Genomic DNA, 21,646 nt, shown 5'->3' on the forward strand with positions numbered 1-21,646 from the left:
GATGAATAATGCTAAGGGATATTTATTTGTACTGTTCAAGCTATGAATTCCGACAGTATCCTATTAAGGATTACTTTTACATCCACAAGATGAAGACATTAAAGCTTCTATCTATAGATCTATCATATATTTGCAGACATTGGCGCATTCAGCCTTGAGAGCCGAGGTATCCGCATATTGGAGCTGTCACGTGTTCTAAATATGACTACCACTGTGGCATGTCATGCCATGGTATGACCTCCTGCAGATTGCATGGCAAACCGACGATGCAATATTATCAGCCATTTGGTGTTTTTTGTTTCTATATCGAAGCCGTTAGTGCCTTTCTCCAAAGGTGAACAGTTAGACTGAATGCTCTATGTCCTTGCTCTTCTGACCCTTCACAACTTGAATGTAGAGCATAATATTTTCCCGATGTTGTAATTGCATTTTGATATTATTTGCGATTTGGAAGGTACACTTGAGACATTATCAACACGTTTTAAGACAGACTGTAATTAAAAAGCGATTCCATCTGGCTTCAATTTATGTAACTGCTCTTATTCAACAGCGAGGAAGTGAATGTTTTGCTGCTCTATTTTGTCTTCTTTCTAATAACCACTCATAAATATTCTCTATGAATTGTGATTCAAATCAAAGGCTATGCTCTTACTTGCTTTCAAAAATTGAATAACCACAGAAAAATCTTTTGAATAGTAATGATATTGTTGTAGATATCCATATTGAATAGAAATACTTATAACTTTTACAGCCAGTGACTTATTGAGAAAACAAAATTTGTACTGTATTTCCAATCTCCAATGAATGACTTTGCCTTTGAAGGAGTAATACATTATGATCAGCGAATTGATCTACTAAACATTTTCAAACAATCATTGGGCTCTCACGCTACAAAATTGAGAATAATAATTTATCTTGGCTATATGCCAAACGAGTAATAAGAGTATCTCTGATATGAATTGGTAATGTATTCAGAATCAGCATTTTTGAAAAGTGAATAGGATTATAAGTCAGTATAATCAGTATAATATGTGGTCAGTTTGGACCACAACAAATTATGTACAAATCAATTCAATCTGAGTCAATTCATTCAATCGTGGATAACCGTACCATCTACCACGTAACTTACATGAATTAGAAAAAGCCATTGGCCCAACGTTGAAGAATTAAGATATTATCTCAATCCACATTGGATAACTACTTGAATAATTGCATTCTCATTTACTTTGTTCAGTTTCTCAATAATTGTAATATTTTGACTACAATCATAATGAATATTTTTTTATAATGATATTAATATTAGTATCAATAAAAAAATTAATATTATTATTTTTTTCAGTATCAATAATAATTATTCAAAACTTTGAAACTAATTTATATCAAATTTTGAAACAAAGTATGGGAAAGTAAATAATGTCGCATCCTTCAAATATCTTGGAGAATTTATATCTGAAAAAGAAGCCCTAAGAGAGAGAGAGAGTGAGAAAAGCACAAAAAGGATTTGGCTTAGTACAGAACATCTACAACAAGAAGTGTCTCTCGATAAAATCCAAAGTACGACATTACAACACAGTAATATTGAACCCATGTTTCTGTATGCAAGTGAGACTTTAGCATAAAACTCATATTAACTGGATATTGAGGATTTATGTCATGTGGAGAGGAAAATCATCAGGAGAATAGTTGGTCCAAGGAAAACGGAAGAAGGCTGCAAAAGAACTGCGTTGTGGAGAAATATTCTAAAGCATCTGCCGATATCAAAAGGAGGAGATTGAAATTCTTGAACATTTGATGAGACTGCCGGGGGACCGACCGAATGACGAAGAGAATCCTACTGTTTGTGAAGAGCAAAAAGACGGGGGGAAATTGGATTAAAAATGTACAGGACTTATCTGCTGCAGGAATTGATGATGACATAGTATTTTATAGAACCCAATTCAGAAGGAGTGTTGCAAAGTGGGAAATACGTGGAAATCAAGAGGAGGAATATGGTCCTTTCCCAAGAAAGAAGAGAGGCTATATCGGCCCGAATGGAAAAATTTTGGGAGGATCGAAGAAATAATAATCTAGTACGGCATCTAAATTAAATACTTACCGATTTCAATATAAGGGAATTTGACGCAAAATAATAAAAATAATAATTGAATTATTCAAAAAAATCGTCTCACATTTTTATTGGAGCTACCAGACAATGTAGGATGTACAGTACAGTAAATAGAATAGATGACAATGGCCAGATTCTATCTTTAAGCTATATCGAAGTATAGCTATATTATATTGTTTATTCTATGGTTATATCTCTGATAGTAGTGTGAGAATACGCTCCGTTAGCTATCAAGTCCCGCGTCACAAGAACGGAGAGACAAACCCTCAATCAATTATCAATTTATTCTTCCAATTTCTGATCTCGATTATAATAATTTAAATGACTGAAATTTGATTTTCAAGCATACCAGATCATTTCGAAGGGTCTCACATCACATTTATTTGTACTGTATATCATCAACTTGATCATTTCTATCGTGTGTATTCTCGATTCAAGAGAAACATATTGAGGCCGTGACATGCATCTTCATGAGAGAAATTTGTGGAGTCTGATCCCATGAACGAATAGAGATGTTGCAAATAGTTGGAAAACTATCTCAATGATGATAATTTTCTGGTCATGCCCTTTATTCTGATCCGATAAACTTTCACCCCGACGTGATCACAGAAAGTACCCTGAAAAATCGTCTGTGTATCTCCATTATTTGCTGCATCGATTCGCCATGCCATCGCCAGAAATTGAAAGCATAAATCGACATCTTATTTTTGTGGACGGCAACACAAAGAGTCATTATTTGTCGTGGGAGTGTGTCTACCGTTTACCGACCTCCGCTGCTTCATGTAAACGGTCCAATGATTAATCGATGTTGTAGAAATCGATACAGTACAATAAACTGCATTCCTCCATCGATGTTGTAGAAATCTGTTCAATACAATAAATTCTATACCTTCATCGTAATAGACCTGTGCGATAAATTCAACCGGTTTTCCTCGACAACAATCAACAATGTTTCCAGCCTCCACCCATTTCCAAAATACTTTCTTTTCAGGTTCGAGGACTTCACATTTCAATCGTTGTCTCCAATTCATCATACTAACAATGAAATTAAGCAAAGTTTAGTGGTCGCTAAACATGACAACGAAGTCGTCATTATATTATTAAAACTCATGGAAATTCATCCCTTGAATATATGCCTTCAAATTTCAGTGCACTTCTCTATTACTTGCATTTAAATTGTTATTCAAAACAAATTTATCTAAAACTCATCGAAGTTTACTAGGAAATCTTTTGAAATAGCAATACTGTTGATTTAAATTATGTTTCAATTTGGCTTTCTGGATCATATTCAATATCTTGACTCGGAATGTAGAAAATTGGATCATGTAAGAGGCTATCACCATTCAGTAACTATGAATATGTTCAGTGTTTAGAGTTTAGAGAATAGAAATTGACAGAAATAATAGAGAAATCTTACTCTTATTGCGTATAGTGTAGGTGATATGAAGACTTGACTTTATCACAACCAAAAATTTGAGCGAATAATACGAACCTCTATTGCTGTGACACTTGAATGAGCCGCAAATTGTGGGAGTGGCTTGTCGAAGCCAATGGCAGACGTTCAGCACCTTGATTGGTCAGTCACCTACCAATCACCTAGTATTTTGCTCAATTACTATAATACTCTGCTAATACTCTGCTCTTTATTCTATTTTAGATTACTAGAGATTGACAGCGGTGTAACAAACAAAACCGGTATCTAAATAAATTTGTGGTTCATTCATTATTTTATAAACCTGAGAATTATGATGGGCTAGCGTCTTGGTGATGGAGCTTACCGTCAGCCTTCTGAGACGAAAAGTAGATTAAAATAATTGAAACATTGTGTTGTAATAGAATGATTGTAATCTCTCCATTCATGAAGCACACTCCTAGTTTTCAGCTAATTTGACTGTAATTACGTTCGTGTTCGTTGATTCGCAGTGTGATGGAACTCATTCTCATACTCGACCGACCATGTTATCAAAATTGTTAATTAGTTGCCAAGGTGGGGAATGTAGGCCTACATGTCGTTCATGTGCAGGTGAAATGAAATGCCTGAAAACTCATCCCAAACTGCCAGCATTATTTGAATGCTCCGCATTGTAAGGAGCAAATCGAAAGAAGCTGACAGTATGTAGTGATTCTCACAATAGTTTTCCGTGCGCCCGCATAATTTCCCTGCGGAATAAGCGTATACAACAGTTCAATCCAACTACAAACTGAACAAGAGTAAATAGTAAACAATACCGGTACGTCACAATCACAATCTCATGTGAACTTTCGCAGCATCGAAAATAATCGAATCTGGACAGACAAAAGAGAAAGCTCTAGCTAGTGAAATCCTCTCCAAACTGTCAGCATTGATTGAATAGGAAACATCGATATTATTTATAAGGATTGCTGACAGATTAAAATAAACTTCACTATATTGATCTGCAGTGTGATTGACTTTAAACTGTCAGCATCGTTTGAGTAGGAAGCATTCGGTGTTATAGATGAGAAATACTGACAGTTGACATGAATCTCACTGCAGTCGAATAGGAGTTAGGCCTAGGTGATGCAGACTCGCCCGAGGTACGGAATGCTGTGTTCATCTGGAGTGGTGACTGTGTTTGGTCTGTAACTGTAGCCTAGAGATCTGCCAATTATAAATCACTCGCACTCTCCCTCTCGTAGATCGGAAACTGAAACATGTCATTCCATTCATCTTTGCTTCTGTACTGACTAGACTGAAATAATGGATAAAAGTAGTCAGTTCCAAGTTGAAGATTTCATTTATGGAGTAAGGAGTAAACAAACGGTAGCACCGATTGACGTCTTGATTGCAGTTTGAAATCCCAACCTAGAAATTTCTCCGTAATTGCCTTACTCACACCTAGAATCAGGTTTTTGACTTAGAACAAACAAATCTGAAAGCGGTGGCTAGCTACTTTTGGAAAAGCGAGTTAATTACTGAGATTAACGACTTTGGAAGGTTGGACTACTTGGAACACTGAACTAGTAGTTTCCAACTTAAATTTCTTGTAAAAATTAACTTTTTGAAAATGTTGAGGATGATACAACCGACATTTCTGCTTAGTAAAGTTATCTCAATAGTGTGACCTCTTCCAAACTGAGTATCAAACCATTTAATAACATGATGTGAACCTTCTACCGTTAACTTGAATTTGATTGATGAGTAAGTCATATCATGTGTCTGGTTGCTTGTATACTTCAAGAATAGAGAGAGTAATCTACCGGTTTCAATGTAGGCTATTGAATTTGTTTTTATAGAATACAATATTGCAAGATCGATGGGGCATGGAGTAACAAAACAAATGCAAAATTTGAAAACAAATGCTTAGAATTTGATTCAAGATTAGTTTAGTTATAGAAAAATAAAATGAAGATGACGTCGAAAGGTCTCAGCCTCCAGGTACTGTAGAAAAAACTGTCCTTAGAAACTTTTGTGTAAAGTATCACCTTTATAATAAATATAGAGAAGTTTCCTTTATGGATTGCTAACTATGGTAGTAGTCCATTCACTTTCCTTTATGAATTGCTAACCATGGTAGTAGTCCATTCACTTTCCTTATGAATTGCTAACCATGGTAGTAGTCCATTCACTTTCCTTTATGAATTGCTAACCATGGTAGTAGTCCATTCACTTTCCTTTATGAATTGCTAACCATGGTAGTAGTCCATTCACTTTCCTTTATGAATTGCTAACCATGGTAGTAGTCCATTCACTTTCCTTTATGAATTGCTAACCATGGTAGTAGTCCATTCACTTTCCTTTATGAATTGCTAACCATGGTAGTAGTCCCTTCACTTGCTTATACTCTAGTAGATTTTCCAAAGCTAGGCTACCAAAGTGTTTTTGTACACAATAAGCAGGTGTGCCTAAACTCCACAGCCTATTTGGCCTGGTCCTTTCCACTAGTCCTCATCAGTCATCTTGCAATATAAAATTTGAAAAAATGTTTCATTCTTCTTCTGGTGAGTCGTATCTTTGGAAACTGCTCTTTTGGAGTAGAGAATTATTACTAGCGCTTGACAATTGTTTTTTCGTTTCCTTAAAAAAATTTGTGTGATGTATCATGGTTTTGCAATTTATAATGATCTATCTTTTACATGAGTCTACAATCACCTATAAACAATTGCGATTCTAGAATACTTTATTCCAGCTTTCTAGGATATTATCTCTCAGCCCAATGGATGAATGTGATTGCATATTAATTATAAATCATTAAGAAAATTATTGATTTCCATTCATAACTCATTTAAGAATTATTCAAAAAAAATTGAGAACATTTTTTTCTAATTACAGATTGGTTTTTCTGAATTTTGAAAATAGTTTGTTATTAAAAAATAATCTTTCAGCTTGTTTCTCCATAGAAACACTATTATCTTGCCATTTCTTTTTTATTGAATCATGCTCCATTGTTTTTCGTTGCACTTTCTTGAAAATCCTTTCCCCTTCCCCTTCTAATCTTGATTTAAATTTATCGTTCATCCTACCGTGCAGCTTATACTTATGGGGCTTTGCTAATGACAATTCACTTATTCACCACTCGGTTTCCTCCACAGAAGTGCTTTATATTATTACAGTAGAATCATGTTTTGGTTAAGATTCAATTCTAACCATGTCAACCAGTAAGCATGTTTTTTATTATTCTAACCATGCTAATTAGTAAGCATGCTTCTATTCTAACCAAACTCTGGCCATGTCCACATAGTAGTGCATAGTAAATGCTTCTATTCTAATCACGTTCTGGTCAGACAAGACAAAACATGAATAAACAATGTCCAAAAGAACTTCTCAGTTACTCTTCCACCAGGAGCTACAATCTTGACTAGCAAAGTATTCAGTATTCACTGGTCATAAACAAGTCACATACATAAATATTCAATTTCCTGAAGAATTTCTCAGTGTTTCTTGTACCATCCACAAGAAGCTGTCTACTATATTTACTACAGAATTCCATATGAATGACATCAAGGCTTTCCATTCAACCAATGCTGACTATTTGAAGTGAATCTCAGTATTAGAATCAGAAAAATATTGTGTTTTACCTGGAAGTAGCAGCTGCTGCGACCTGTATACTCCGTAATCTACATCTATATCTATACTCTGTTGCTGCGACGTTGCCGATAACTGGTTGTGTTGTAGTGGTGGGGAGGGGGTAATCAGCTGGCTGTTCCGCCGCCTCAAGCCAGTTCTCAGTTCTTCAAATTCAGTTGTATTTTGAACGGCGTATTGGAAAGGTCTCGTCGCGTTTCGATCTTGTCTTTCCAAATCGGTGTTTCATGAATATTGGCGCGTTGTGAATGGTTGTATCGGTTCTTCCTGATTTCTAGAGAATAAATAATACGTCGAGTGATGTGACTTCCTTTTGGTGTGCATTCTGTTTCATTCGATTATTTTGATAATACAACCCTACTCAGATTGGACCCTGCTTTGAGATATTTGTTTGAAGTCTCGTGCACATGGTTGTGCTTGTTAGCCTCTTTCTTTAAAATCTGTTTTGATCCATTGAAGTTTAATATATATTATGTAGATATCTAGATGTTGCTAGCAACAGCAAAGTTACTAGTTATTTCAGCTCATTTTTCGTATTACTAGTTCATCTCAAAAATAATTGATGTTCTTTTCTCGCTGTATTTCTTTCGGTTATTGGAACTACTTCTAGCAAACAATGAAATGTGATCCAATATTATCATCTCCAGTTGTTATCTATCTGTGGCAAAGATTAAAATATGATCAATTTCATGTGTGTGATACCTTACTAATAGTCGAATTAGTCAATGTGTCAAAGTCCTTAGAGGAAGCAATAATCTCAAGATTGATAAAAGTAAAAACATAATAGAGTTCATGCACTTTGAAACATCTGTATTCTGTATTTTTATTCGGCGAAGGGAAATTATATTTCCCACAATGATTAAAAAACTTGACTTATATTGATTCGATACAATTCATATCAAGTTCACATTAAGTTCAAATATCAAAATTATCTGTGGAAACAATACGGTCGATAGTTTGTTCATTTTATCAAATAGGTAAATTTTATTCATTATAAATAGACTAAACAAATTATTCATTCATTCACATTTTTTATTAAAAAGAGGGACTAGTGGTCAAATTTTGTCAATAGATGAATAATTATTCACTTACTGTGACAACAAGATATTTCGGCAGGTCCGCCATCTTCCTGCTTGTACCTTTGTTGGTTCTACATTGTATTATGTATTGTATGGCTTTTGTTAGAGGAACAGGTTTCCTCGCCTTTCATTAATATTTGTAATTATTTATTCTTACTACAATTGCAGGAGTCACCCTTTGATAGATGCTAGCTACTGAAAATGGAACTACTCTTTTACTTCTTTATGAGAATATGTTCCGTATTTAATGCGAATTATTGATCATTTCTTTGGAAATAATCGAGCTTCAAGAACACAAAAGCTCAATAATGAGTGCATGTATTGTATAGTTTTCATTTTCATCAATATTCTGAGGCAATATTAGATTGTATTTCTGCGCTATCTTGAAAACGCACGGCTCTTACCACTTACAGAACTTCCAAGGTCCTTCAACTCTTATCAATCCATAGTTGCTACGTATTTTCCGTCATAGTTTACTGTTCCAAGTTTTAAGTGATTAAATCGATTTGATGTATTAGAACTTTCTAACATGAACTAGCATTTGTCCAATCAAAACCATGCAAATCTTATTAATTCTCCACGAAACAAAAAGTTTTGCGACATACGTGAATTAAACATTCCCTAAAATGAGAACAGCATTTCTGGATTACTGATATAGTTTATGAGCCAATGAAAAATTTGGAAATTGTTTGAATTTGAAATCAGAGATTCTTGAAATCTGAAAGATGTAGAATGAACTATAATTCAACGTATTCATTATTCAAAATTCTCCTCTCTCAACAATATTGAATATTGAAAAAAAAGATAATTCTTTTATTCGCTATACCAGCGAATGTGATTGAGATCAATAAAATTTTATTGGACGATGAGTCAAGTAATCGTTTTATTCTCAACATCATATATTTGGAAATAAATTTAATTTTTTTTTAGATTATTATCTAGAATTATTAGAAGCTAAAAATTCAATGCGTATTAATTCCCTGATATTTTTGTTCCTCATCCTCAATTATTCAAGACAATATCAAGCCTAAAGTACCAATGTCACCTTTGCCCTTTCCCTCCTTTGTTTTTATGGTGCCCCAATTTCAATTCATTGGATAAATGTGGAACAATTTTCAGAGTCTCATTTCGGACTAGTTCAATTAGGGTTTTATACCAATTGAAGAAAAATATTCTCTTAATGTGATCAGTGGTAGTGCAATCAGTATCGGATTTTAAATAAGATGAAGATCAAGCAACACTGTGAAATAGGTAAGTAATCATTATTATAATGCAATTATCCACATCATGTAAATTTTTTCATTTGAACTTTTCTTGGATTCTTCGAACAAGTCGACTACTTCACGGTCATTTTGTAATCAAGTAAAATAAATAATTGAAAAAAATAATTTCTAGGTAGTGGCAAAGAGGGTAAAATACAATTGACATTATATTACGATGATAGGGACCCTGAGACTCAAACCAGTATTTGAAAAAATATTTTCTTACTTTTTTCAGTTCTCAATCACTCCTATCATAAGCGTTGCAGTAATTGCTAAATCTTGAAACTCTGCTGGTTATTCTTTGATGAAAATATCACCACTCTTTTCATTGACCCTGAAAGGCTACTTATCGAAATGGCAGTTTGACATTTCGTGTCGGTAAGCTTTTCTCAGCAGAGGTTGTGAGGTTGTCGCTCTATCTGGCGAACCAACCGAGCTGAGCAAGCACAAGCAGCTCTTAGCTGCTCCTTTTTCTTGAAAAGGTCAGGCGATAAATCTGCGTCCTTGGTCTGTTTTGATCTGAAACGGATACGAATCGTGTACAGTAATGTTATATTTTGTTTTTACTTGAGACTTCAGTCACAATCTCCGTGTTACACATACACATACAGAGTGAGTCATATTTATGGGAACCCTTCAATAAATTGAAGGCTGTTGTAGATATAATACTGAAACTTTCAGGATAAGTTATTGAAGGTATTGAGTAAAGTCCTCACGGTTACTTCAGGACTGGAATTATATTTTTTACAATCATGGATACGAAGCATATGATAAGATAAGAAGAACTGTTATTTAATTATCAATTCATCCTCATACATCGAGTATGTCTCAAATTCATGACAATTTTAACGTATTATTCATAGACGTGACACAGAGATTGTAGTCGAAATCAAAGTGTGGGATGAAAGGGAATTGAGATGGCTTATTTCTGGACTTCAATGTTTATGAATTTGGATTTGTAAACCTTCCAAATTCCTCATCTCCAGGAGGTTCATCGCATGTACAGCATTTGTTTCTCTTCTTTCATTCTCAACTAAATTTGGAGTTTGTTTTTTCAGTATTGAGAGATTCATGACGTTACCTCCTAATCAGTCTCTTCTCTTCACTAGTTATTTCAAGCAGCTTATTCAATAGCAAGTGTTTTTGGCTTCTGTGCTCTTTTGATAGTCTATATCACTGCGTTGTTGTTAGAAATTATATGAATGGTTTCAAAATCTCAACAATTGTCTACAGGAATATATTATCTAGAGACAATATTTGTATCATTATAAGAAACTGTGAGAGCCTCTATTGGAAAGTTCAATGTAATTCTCAATCATTCTCGTATTATTGAATAGAAATACAGTACATGAATTTGTCACAACCACAAATTTATAAAAATCCGGAGATACCAGTTTCGGCTATTACGCCATTGCCTATCTCTGATAAACTCAGACTAGAGTAGAGAGCAACACAATATTTTTTAGATGGCTAGAGAGATAAATATTCCTGACTAAGCATATTTAAAAAGATTCTTCGTAAGCCAAAATTTATATACTAAAAAATATATTATACTGTTGAGCAAAAGCAAGAGTATGTCTGTAATATGATAGGTGAACGTCTGTCATTGGTCCAGTCATGATACTCACTGTTCATTCAAACGTCACACCAATGGCGGCTAATACAACAGACACATCATTCACATACTAAACTAATGAACAATAAATTGTGGGAGTGGCTTTTTTAGACCAAAACGCTTGCTTATTACTATATATTATACTTTTCTGTTCTTTAGTGTTAGTTTACCAGAGATTGGCACAATCTCTACACTACATCACGTTCACTACATTACACAAAAAATTATGTGATGCTCTTTCAAGTAATGTAACTGCATTATATAGTCAAATTTTCGTATGATGTGATTAAGTGGAAATTAAGCAGAAATATATTGATTAGGTAAATAGTAGCAACTATTTCTTCTTGCCCTAGTTTAGTGTTATCCGATATAAAAGCCCCATCCAATAAAATACAAATCATGTTTAGTAATATAATGAATATATCCTATTTCAAACAATGACATTCCTGTACAGAAGTATTCATGAAAATGTTTAATGGAAAAAATATGAACACTTGTTTTGTAAAAAATCTCAACAACAAAAATTTTGGCTTACTAAGAATCTCTTTCAAATATGCTTAGTCAGGAATATTTATCTCTCTAGGAATATTTATCTGGTTCGAATTACATTGAGTACCGAATTTTAAATTTTCATTTCATCATTCTACGTTCCGTTCTGCAGAGCAGTACCGATAATTTCTGTCATTATTGTTTCCCAATTTATCCAAGTATCTGTTCTGCTTTATCCAACCACATAATAGACTGGTAGTGGTTTATCATTTTCATGATTTATTATGTAATATCACAGAGAACAAAGTCGAATAGTGAACAGAGTTCAGAACTGGCTTCATATTGCCTATGAGTTTGGTAATATTGAGCGCATTTAGGAAAGGATGCTCTGAAACGTGATACAAATATTATGATGGATCTTCTTGGAGAGATCATTGTCTATTGTCCTGCTGAGTAGGTTACAACATGATATGCCTGAAAATATGGAACCTTTTGGTAACGGTACAAATCTCTTCTAGTAATGTCAATGGATGGAATATTGGTTGCAACATAATCTAATATTTTGCATTATCCGTCAATGGAACAAAAAGTCGCAGAGTAGAGTTCGTCCACAATGATAAGGATAAAATCTGTTCTGTAGATATTTGATAAAGATAAAAACTGTTCTAGAGACTTTCAAGAGCGATTGTGCAAAGACTATGTATTCAGCAATAAAATTTTGAAAATGTGAACAAAATTTTGATGCATCAATACAATTTCTTCTAATCTAGCGTACAGATCTTACAGATACGTCTATCTCTTTTCTTCTCTAACAATCTCGAAAGAAAGGACATTGATGAATAAACATTTTCCCTACCTTAACTACATTACGTTAATGGGGATGAGAATATTCTAGAATCTACATCTTTTGAATGCAATGTCTGGACAATACTAGTAAAAAGAGTGCTCATTCTATCACTTCTGACAAAATAACTGGATAGCGTGATTGGAATTCCAAAGTTAATTTACAGAGAAATTCCTTTTGGAATTACCTCCAAGAGATCTATGAAATTCTCCTTTTATGTGGATACGTGAGATTCTTCACAGTGATTGAATTATCTTATAATTATCTATGAAAATCACCATGCAATATCAAATGAGATATTACGATGTGATATAGACTATACATACATACTCGTTAAATTTTAATTCAGGAATAATATTACCGTCTTTAAAAATATTATAGGAATAGAATATGTGATGTTAAATTTTCCGATTTGTACATTTATTTTCATTTTTCTATTAATGTTTTTTTCCTATTGTAAACTAATTACGTATTTTCCTTTTCAGGTGAGTTTATCAAGAATGGAAGGTAAATGTGACCGGTAAAGGTGGACCGGTACGTATAATGTATATATTGCCTCTCAAATTTCTGAGCTATTATATTTCTATATATTACTCACATATTTGCCATTTCCCCAGCTCCGTAAATTCAGTTACCCCAAGATAGTTTGATCTGAAACCGTTCAACCACTAGAGTTTACTCCCCCTAGAATCTTATAATTCCTTGATATCTCGGATTGATTGTTTATTGAATTCTTCATGGATAGGAATATTATAATAGTAATCAAAAAGAGTGAATCTTCTCAGATCCAAAAGTTTGTTGCCAAGAGAAAAATCACTCGATATTTTTCATCATTGCTCTCGTGTATTCGAGAATAACTTCTAGGAAAAGTTTCCCATGAATCGTAAAAAGTAGAATTTTATTTCCTATTCAGTTACAGTTAATTCATACAGAAATATAGGTAACCTATGTCCCAATAAGTTGATATAATATTCTAATACAGAAGTTATCTGTTGAATATTCATCTGCATCAGTTGGCCATCGGTCTACAACCTTCACCTTCTAGTAAAAGTATATAAAAACTTGTCTTGTTTGTGGGGGACAACCGGTTCTCTCATTTCAAGTCATCGATACTTAACTTGTTATGCGATCCCACATAACTTCTCCAAATATTTGACAAGTTTCAGATTCATCCTTTCTTTCGTTATTCAATATATTGCTCTCAATAATGTATTACTCTCGGACTCTACCGCATTCGACCTTTTATTCTGTGGGTACATCCATAGCAATTATTATACACCTACAAACAATTCATTACGATTTCACAAGAGCATGGTAAAAGGTCGAATGCAGCATTCATTATTGACTACTCTGAACAAATTTAAAAAATTCAATTATTGGAAACCCTACAAATTATAGTTAAAACTCTGAAGTCAGTATAGATTTTTAATTCCGTACAATATAATCCAGTTTCTATAATAATAATATGTTAAATTTATACATTGTTTAATCCACAACTCGAAATCACTGTTTCTCTGTTCTCTGTTAGCGAAATATCAACTCATTGCTCTTCGTGTCTCTGCGTTGTTTGAGAATGCATTTCTGTATCAGCTAGATTTCCTGATCCAGACATTCTCTTTGAGACATATCAACGACATTATCAAATCATTCGATTGTGTAAGAAGGCATTTACTGCTAATACAGTAGTTGGACATAAACAGATAGTAGGCTAAAATAATTCGCTTTTTGTAAAGACCCACTTCGTTCATGTTCCATGTATTTAACGAGTTGCTGAATGTAATCAACATTGCTGTTGCACACGAAATCTTCTGTATCATCACAGATCACGGTAGCATTTGTTGCGTCACCCTCTTTACTTTCACCGACTCTGTCAACATCAATGTAATTACAATAATTATTGCGATTCAACATGATCTCGTATCTTCAAATTTGTTTTTGTAATGGTGTAACGAAGCTTTTTTATGAATTATATATATATATATATATAATATATATATATATATTATATATATATATATTATATATATATATATGGATTATGGAACCGAAGATGAAAGTAAAATTTGAGCTGTTGCTTGAAGTTGAAAAACCTGGTCAGGTTTGAGCAGCTGCATCAGAACTGAGAATGCTTGATCAGGCTTGATCGGGAGGGTATTGAATCTAGTGAAACCTCAGAAAATGTAGATGTATGCAGATAAAAACAGAATCGAATAAAATGTTGCTTCAAATCAGCATATTGTGGAAGGATATTCAAGGACATTAAAATTTATTAAACATCTTCCATAAGATGAACATTAAATTTGTGTTCAGTAATTGAAAAAAATGACATAATAATATACTTCTGTATAAATTATTCTATTGAGAAGAAATAAAATACCAGAATAATATTTCTGAACTATCAAATTAAAATCATAAAATCAAAATTGTCCGTATGAAAAGCGATTTTCCATACTCAAATATACAGTCCATAATCGACTTTTCCTCAACTTTTTTGTTGAGAATTCCACAACCTGTTTTCATAATACTGTATTGGAATTCCATTTAATTGTGCCCTGAAATGTACTGTGCTCTAAGATCACAGTTCTCACAAAATAGAGAGAAAATTCCGCTTATGGATTGTTTAATTATTCAACATTAATTGAAATATTTGGCATCATCTTGTATCCATTCGGGAAGCAGATTCTTCCGGGTCGCAGCCAAGACTAGGAGTCGTCTCTGATCTGCAGTATGATCTTCATCTACCAGTTTTTTTCGTGCGCGAATATATCTGTCTATTACTAATGGTTTCAACCACTTTCCCTTCGCTTAGAACTGGTTCAATTCCTTATCCAACTCTGATATTACTGTCTTCAGAAGAGAAAGGTATTCCCAAACGTATCTACTATGCATCTTGGACTGTAATTATTATTTTTAGACAACTGGTTTCTACATCATCTCATTTCGTAATATAGTGATAAATTAATTAAAACTTTGAACTAATCTAGTTTCAACCGTTTTTTTTTTTTTTGAAAATGTCATTAAAATAGCGTTAATATCCAAGAATTGTTCGTCGATATGATGTAGAGATTGAGAATCAATTTGAATATCGTGACGTCTCTACTTTTATTACCGTATCATAAGTTTGCTAACGCAATCACGATATGATGTCAACTATGTATGACAGGCTTCGTGCAGTGATATTGTCTGATCTCACGAATCGATTCTATGTTTTTCCGATCTGCCATCAATCACGGTCTGATAACTGTAAGACAATGGTAGTTGTGATTCATTGTATTATCTAAATGAATGATTCGTCAATGGTGAGTCATGAATATTAAAATTATCATATTTTGATAAGCTACCATGATTTCTTGCTGTTCTTGGCAATTTCAGGATGAAATTGATTGGAAAAAGAAACTGACTCCAACCAAATGTACTCAAATCCTCAGAAAAATAACTATATTAGACTGCTATCATATTTGATTTTCTAAGTCAAGTTGTAAAGAAGAGGTTAATTAAGATAATCTGAGAATCATAGAAAATGCAATGCAATCTAATTACCTAGTCTAGTGCACGAATTATACAAATGATTTTGACGGGAAAACTCAATTCTAAACTGTTTCACAGTTACAAAGTTCGACTAGGCTGAAGGCTGTATACATTTGTAAAAAATGAACAATAAATTAGTTATTCCAGGCAAATGAAGGTCTATTTTCAATTTATCCTATTCATTGATAGAATATTCTTCTCCATAGCCACAAAACTAGATGATAACGAATTACTCCTTTTCATCAATCATTCATCTCGTAATGAGTTTATATTATATAACTTGAGTTTTCTAAAATAATTCATAATTATTGTTAGAAATACTCAAGTCTTGATATTGACGACAAAACATACTGATTCTGTTACTGATACGTATACATTAAAACAATTCGAAAATTATTTGTTTCGTCAATTAAGACCAAAACAATGACTCAAGGTCGTTGAACTGTAGGCGGGCTCAACTGAAACACACCCACATCAAAATAATGAGATGAAACTATTTCCGATTTGTAGGTGGGAGCGTTACAAATATACAAAACAGTTGTCATTATGTATTCGGTAGTATTATTCCATCGGTTATTTTTAAACAGATTTCACGCTTCATTGCAGGCTTTGTGAGAAAAATTGTCGATTAAACGATTGCATATTGAAATAGGCTGGTAGTTGAGTTGTCGCGATGGACTTCCGTGACCATAGGAAGGCATTCGTTGTCTCACCCGGCTTTCCTTTTCTTTATTCGGTGGTGACTGGATTCTGTGCAATGGATGGAGATGGACCACTTTCCCCTCGACACTCAGCTCAGCCAACAAACACATTCGGCTCGACCACGCCTTCACTCAACTGTTTGTTCACGCCAAATAGAGCGGATAAAATCGACACTGATTCAAGATCATATGTTAAATTATTTTCAAGTATTTTAATTTTATAGGTCTGTCGATGTTCTTTAAAAGTGTATTATCGTAACCAGTGTGGGATTTTTGCTGGGACTTCCAAGTTGGTTAGGAAATTCTGCGAATGAAAACGAATAGAGAAATTAATATCATCTAAAACCTCAATAATCCAAATATTCAGCTCGGTAGTTCAGGAGCAGGGATGATGCAGTATTTTGTTCAAATGTTTGAACCCCAGTGAAATTATACCTTATTAGACAATATAATGTTATTTTGTAGCTATTCCAATAATGAATTTTGACTCATCATAACTCAAATCATGTAATTCCATAAAGTAATTGTTGATGATGTATGAAAATTTTTCGAAAGAAATGAAATCAATACGTGGTCAAATCTTTAGATCAATATTACGAGTTGAGACTTACTATCAACATCTGCGAACAAAGGTCCTTAGTCTAGCCTACAGTTCTCTCCCAATCATAATTAAATTTTTGTTTGTGAATGAATGTGATTGAGTGTAATGTATGAATGAAGAATTATGGGGTAGGCTAAAACCTCTGAAAACAGTCTTTGAGCCTTCGAGCTACATGGAAAGATTGTATATATCTATTATACTTGTAGACTTTATTTAACTCTTGAAAGTACATAACCAACTTGTCAAGAGAATGTCTAAAACTGTTACTACAAGTTAATAATTAGCTCACCTACTTTTCAAGCTTCTTTTACTTCTCAATTACTTTCCGGCAGTTAGTTGTATTGATTTTCTTGTTTTCTCAACTTTGAAGCTTCCACTTTACGTAAGTTTTGTACAGGAAAGAGAAGTTCTGTTGAATTAATGAGTGTACTTGAATTTCCTGCATATACTTTGCTACTTTCTCCGGATTATTTTTCGCCGTTTTCCGTTCTCCTATCATAGAGCCGTTTAGTTGACCTGATTCAATGAAACGTAAAAATCAGTAACCAATAAAGCCAACTCTGCTTAATCATTCCACAACACTTAGACTAACATAATATCAATATTGAAGTTTTAATAGAATTAAACTAAGGTAATGAACTATCTGGTTCGAATGATCTCAATCTATGTATTGCACTGTTATTCTACAGTGAAAATTATAATATTATTATTCTCCAACTCATAAATCAATTGTTCAAAATTTCCAATGAACAATACTAAATGTAGACTTCCATGTTCCATTGCCTCATTTCCTATCCGCACATCTTATAAAAATCCAAGATTGAAGAGAGAGTGTAACCAAATCTCTATTCGCACTGTCCAAGGAGTATAGAATTTGTTTTCCACTTCATGTATTGATTTGTTGAGAATAACATTTATCAGATGATTCATTCAAAAACGTATTACTGTACTACTAGGTTCAGTGTAATTTTCAAATATATAAATATTTAATATGGAATTTTATCGAGAGAAAGGTACCTCAATATTTTTGCTTGTGGACTGCACAAATCTTTTTACAAGTTTTGTATTTGTGTTTTCTCATACTTGATCAATGTCTATCAACTATCAAAAGTGAACTTGGTGTTCTTGAGAGATTAGTTGGGTAACTAGTACTACTTGAGACTACTTGACAATCATGGTGTTTCTTGAGGAATAGCTGAACGTTGATTGATTGCTTGTTTTAATCCTAACCCAGATTGGTTGTTTAAATGTATATATTACTAGCCGTCAGGCTCGCTTCGCTCGCCATATCCGTCTATCCAGGGGCTCCGCCCCCTGGACCCCCGAATGGATCGTCCAAGAATGAGATCAGCAGGCTCGCTTCGCTCGCCTGCATTTTTCATTTGAGCATTTTTATCATATGTTAGGACGATCCAATCGGGGGTCCAGACTAAACGTCTGGCTAAACGGATATGGCGAGCGAAGCGAGCCTGACGGCTAGTAATATTATATTCCCAGGAATAGCTCTGATTAAAGTAGCAGTGCCCAATCAATTTTTCCGCGATAAATGCATTTCAATCTTCAACTTGGTGCTAACCTTACAAAGTCAACTCAACTTAATGCCAACCTGACAAAATTATTAATTTAGTTACCAGTTTAACAACTGTTCGAAGAGGTACTCTCTCTAGATTATAGTTCTATATTAACATATGGTATGGACATTTTTCAATTATAAATTGAGAGAATAAGAAGAACATACATGCTAAAAGACGAACTTCAAACCCTTAAAAACCACCCTTAGAGTTAATATATTGCCAATAGATTTCTTAGTGCGCCTCTAAAGGGCCAACTGAACATACCTACCAAATTTGAACGTTTTTGGTCCGGTAGATTTTTAGTTCTGCGAGTGAGTGAGTGAGTGAGTCAGTCAGTCAATCAGTCAGTCAGTGAGTGAGTGCCATTTCGCTTTTATATATGGATGCTGTCTAATATTAAGCTAATAAATGAATTTACGATGATGAAGTTTGCTTAGTATATAAGAGGTCTAGCAGGTTGAAGTTTCTCTCTTTCCAGGATTGGCCTTCCATAAATTGATAAAGTCTGGATGAACTCCACTACTTCACTAATCCTTTTGAACTTCTAATGCTGTAATGCTAACCTGATCACAAATCAGTGGAATGCAATATGTTCCTGTAATTTCCATCAGTACCTGTTATACCTGTTCAGTACCTGAATATTACTTTTTCTGGACTCAACTCTAAAGCTGCAATCTCAATACTACTCAAACATCCATCATTCCAAGTTGAACTGTTGGAATTCTCAACATAACTGTTCAGAAGGTCGATTGCTGTGTGAGTCATCCCGAGTCTCAGAGAAAGGTTTCTCCTCCACTACCTCTCGTAAAAAGATTCACAATTGAACTTCTCATGTTTTCAGCACGAGAATGGAATGCAAAGACAAATTCTTTACTTCAATGTCTGTGACTTGCTGAAATTGATGATAAATTACTTGAAAAAATTAACCGCTATATTAAGATTCACTTTGAGCTTTCAGCATTGAATTTAATCGGGGATATTGATGTTGTATGTGAGGAATGCTGACAGTTTAAAGTGAATCGTTCTACAGGAAGGAGGACAGAAGAGCTTGTGGCTCCAGCAGAGCTGCGTTCCTTCGTCTTCACAGCTCTCCTATTCATCAACTTCTTCTCCTTCTTTATTTACTCCTTCTATTCTCTATCCTCTACTTCTTCGCGCCTTATGAAAGGTGAATGACCGTTCGTATACTAATCTTGACTGGCGCTTCCTTTACTTTTCGGGTCGTAGTTCACGGCATTACTCTTGACACACTTACGTTTTCTTTATTTCTAGCTTTTCCTGACTCTGCTATTATATTTTTCTATTTCCTCGTCAATAATCGATGACTCATTCAGATGTTTTGTGTTCTAATACTAGATCAATAATTTTTATCATTAAATAATTTGGTGTTTTTCAAGGGATGAGTGATTCAAGAGCTGAACTTTAATTGGTTGGTTTGATATGTGAGAGTTCCAAATTAGTGCCTATAGATCATTTTCATCATTAAGCTAATTTTTATCTAGATACGGAACTACTAATTGCCATTATTATACTTTGTGATTGATAAGTTAATAACCGACCCCTTTGTCCTGCTACGATACGAAATTTATTAATGTAGGCTACTGTAGAATCTGTGTCCATTCAATGGAACTGATCAATTCAAACAATAACGCTTTGTTTGATTCACTGGACTGCTGAATTACTAAAGACTTGTGGCAATCAATAATTTACTGCTCACTATTGAGTTCATTATTCTCTATAGATTTTGTATAAGTTATTGTACCGTGATAATTGGAACGGAAATTCGTTGTATTGTTTGTAACATATTGAAATTTGGATAGATATAAAAAGCCCTAGCTGAAATATTAATAGGTCTAAGTAAAGTAACTGGCTAATATCGCCAAAGAGATAACATAAAGATTAGATAATATCAGATTGTCCTGGCTAAACTGTACAACAGCCTAAGAGGAATTGGAATAATTTTTTGCTAATATATAATATTATATAAAATATTGAAGGTTGAGGTCAGGCATAAACATTTAGTGATCGGCGACCTAACGATCGACCGAGCCATGCAACGTAGAATCTGACCAAACACCTTGGCAGAAATTTATTGCGGCAAAACGGTATGCAGTTTGAGGAACAAAAGGTCTCACGTGGCTAACTATTATGATGCATGAAACAAATAATAACGTATAGAAAATTAACTAGCATGTAGAGGGCATATTTAAAAAACCTAATAAAAATAATTAAATGTATCCAGGAAATAGGAGGTTACCAAGCGCATGAATACTGAAACAATTTGCATGCACCAATCACATTATGACAATTGATAGGCGGCAATAGTATGCTGATTCAAAAATATTTATTTATATTTCTACAAATGATTAGAATTTGTATAAAATTGTTGTATAGTCTATGTTTTGGATATGGCCCGAAGGCAAAGAAATTATTAAACATACAACATAAGTAATAATTTAATTAATATTTTAGTATGGTCTATTTGAACCTTGAATGGCGGAGGACTAGGATATTCAAATTTTATGTAAATTTGGAAGTCGGAAATGAGAATTGTAAAATTGAGAAAGGAGAACCAACACTCGCCTGCCAAATGCCACCATGAGAGGTCCCTAAATAATTATAGAGCGTAATACCTTTACTTGTGAAAAGCTAAAGTTAGATTGAATTATTAAATTTCTTATAAGACTTTGTGATGCTCTTATAAAGCAAAAGTCATTTTCATTTTTAAATAATTTTTGTAACCCCTTGGAAGAGACGACTCCAGCTACCATAGTCCAGGACCACCAGGAGTTGGATCGACATCAG

The 21,646-nt window shown here is 33.9% G+C and overlaps 1 protein-coding gene across 3 annotated transcripts in view; it reads left to right on the top strand.

The window, feature by feature from the left end:
• The window catches only part of LOC111051128 (protein spire), a 241,801-nt gene that overhangs the window by 171,139 nt on the left and 49,016 nt on the right, over positions 1–21,646 (top strand). The window lies entirely within an intron of this gene.

Source organism: Nilaparvata lugens, chromosome 3 (genome assembly GCF_014356525.2).
Source record: "Nilaparvata lugens isolate BPH chromosome 3, ASM1435652v1, whole genome shotgun sequence".
Taxonomy (NCBI): Eukaryota; Metazoa; Arthropoda; class Insecta; order Hemiptera; family Delphacidae; genus Nilaparvata; species Nilaparvata lugens.